Source organism: Cucumis melo, unplaced genomic scaffold (genome assembly GCF_025177605.1).
Source record: "Cucumis melo cultivar AY unplaced genomic scaffold, USDA_Cmelo_AY_1.0 utg000036l, whole genome shotgun sequence".
Classification (NCBI taxonomy): domain Eukaryota; kingdom Viridiplantae; phylum Streptophyta; class Magnoliopsida; order Cucurbitales; family Cucurbitaceae; genus Cucumis; species Cucumis melo.
In genome coordinates, this window is record NW_026123724.1 from 17,501 (window position 1) to 20,000 (window position 2,500).

Consider the following 2,500-nt stretch of genomic DNA (forward strand, 5'->3'; position numbering starts at 1 on the left):
GCAAGCCCATTCGAGCATCAACTCGACACCCGCTCTCACTCCCTACCCGACGGACAAGCCCATCGTTATGGCCAAACCCCTCCACCAAGCACGAAGCAATTGCAAGACAAGCCCACTTGGAGTGCACGCCCACACCGAGGTGCAAGCATTGTCCAAGCAAAACCCATCCAAGAATGTCAATTTGACATCCCGCTCTCACTCCTTGCCCGACGTAGGGGCCCGGCATTCCATCGATTTTAACCAAACCCTTCCACCAAGCAAGAAGCAATCGCAAGACATCTCGTATCTTCATGAACAAACCCGCTTGGAGTGCACGCCGACACCGAGGTGCAAGCATTGTCCGCGCAAGCCCCATCCGAGCATCAACTCGACACCCGCTCTCACTCCCCGCCCAACGGTCGGACGTGGCACTCCGATAAAACCCGTCCACCGAGCACAAAGCAATCGCAAGACATCTCATATCTTCACGAACAAGCCCGCTTGGAGTGCACGCCCACACCGAGGTGCAAGCATTGTCCGCGCAAGCCCATCCGAGCGTCAACTCGACACCCGCTCTCACTCCCTGCCCGACGGACAAGCCCATCGTTATGGCCAAACCCCTCCGCCAAGCACGAAACAATCGCCAAGACAAGCACACTTGGAGTGCACGCCCACACCGAGGTGCAAGCATTGTCCAAGCACGCCCATCCCGCTCTCACTCCTTGCCCGACGGTCGGATGTGGCACTCCGGCCGAACCCTTCGTCCACCAAGCACAAAGCAATCGCAAGTTATCTCGTCTCCTCACGAACAAGCCCGCTTGGAGTGCACGCCCACACCGAGGTGCAAGCATTGTCCGCGCAAGCCCATCCGAGCATCAACTCGACACCCACTCTCACTCGCCGCCGGCGGCCGGAGGTGGCACTCCGCCGGCGCCGACCCCCCAAGCATATGTGCCCATGATGGGCGCAATGTGCTTGAAGGGTCGGCGCCGCGGCATAGGGGTACCCCCGCGCCCCGCCCATGCAGGCAGGTCGCCCCCCTATATAGTACATTCTGGCTTTTTTGGGTCTGGCAGGCTTGCATATGAAAAAGCCGAAATGTCACACCATGCCATAAATCTTGATTGTGTTATTATTATGACCGGGACTTGATTGTATTATGTTTTAGACATTCAAATGAGTGTGGAAAACAAGTTTCATAATTTTTGAACCAACCAATAATATTTTATGAATTTTTATTGTTAAAAAATTAAAAATAATTTAAAAATAGTAAAACGTTTCCAAAAATACTAATTTTTGGAGGACATCCTTTGTTTACATTTTTTAGATCCCAGAAAAAATTTCATAACAATCCAAGCACTAGAACATAGGTTTGACATCACATTTGTGTGTTGAGTGGGCATTGCGGCACCCTGCGCGCGCGGCACCCTGCGCGCACGCCCCACGCAGACGCATGGCCATGCGGCGCGCGCGCCCATGGCCGTGCCGCATTCGTGCGCATGGGGGCGCGCATGCTGCATGCTCGGTGGGCATGTGGGCATGCACGGTGGGGGCACGGGTTTGTTCCAACAACCTCCATAGAGTTTTTTCCATGAATTCTAGACGTGGGTGGTCACGCCCAACGCAGACGCATGCTGCGCGCGGCTTGCGCGCACGTCCCACGTAGACGCCTGGGCATGCGGCGCGCGGACACACACCCGCAGACGCATGCCGCGCTTAGCACTCTGCGCGCACGCCCCACACACGCCCGAAGGGCATGGCGCATGGTGGGCACCCTAGGCGTTCGTGTGCAAGCCTCGGCCATGGGCATGCGGCGCGCGCCCCACACACGCCCCACTGCAGTCGCCTGGGCTTGCGGCGCACGCCCCACACACGCCCGTAGACGCATGGCGCGCGCGGCCCCCTGCGCGCACGCCCCCCGCAGACGCACGGGCATGCAGCGCGCGACTCACACAAACCCACTAACGCACGGCGCGCGCGCCCATGGCCGTGCTTTGTACTCGAAGGCCTCGGCCTTGGTCCTTGACTTGCACACGAGCACACTATCTTATTCTTGGGCATTCAAAGATGATTTGCTTCAACTTTTTTTCTAGTCCAAAGCCAACCCCTCACTAACACTTATGTTTTTCGTCCTTTTACATAAGATATGACCTCCATGGCAATTGGAAGAAATAAATGAGTTGTGTGTGGGTAGGGTCGAGATGAATCTCGGTGGATCTTGGCAACAAGGCTCATCTGCCACTTACAAGCCAAGCACGCACGCCCCTTAGACGGATCCCCACGCTCGCACAAGCATCGCGTGCGCGGCACCCTACGCGCACGCCCCACTGCAGTCGCATGGGCTTGCGGCGCGCGCCCCACGCCCGCAGACGCATGGCGCGCGCGGCACCCTGCGCGCACGCCCCCCGCAGACGCACGGGCATGCAGCGGGCGACCCACAGACGCCCACTGACGCACGGCGCGCGCGCCCATGGCCGTGCTTTGTACTCCAAGGCCTCGGCCTTGGGCCTTGACTTGCACA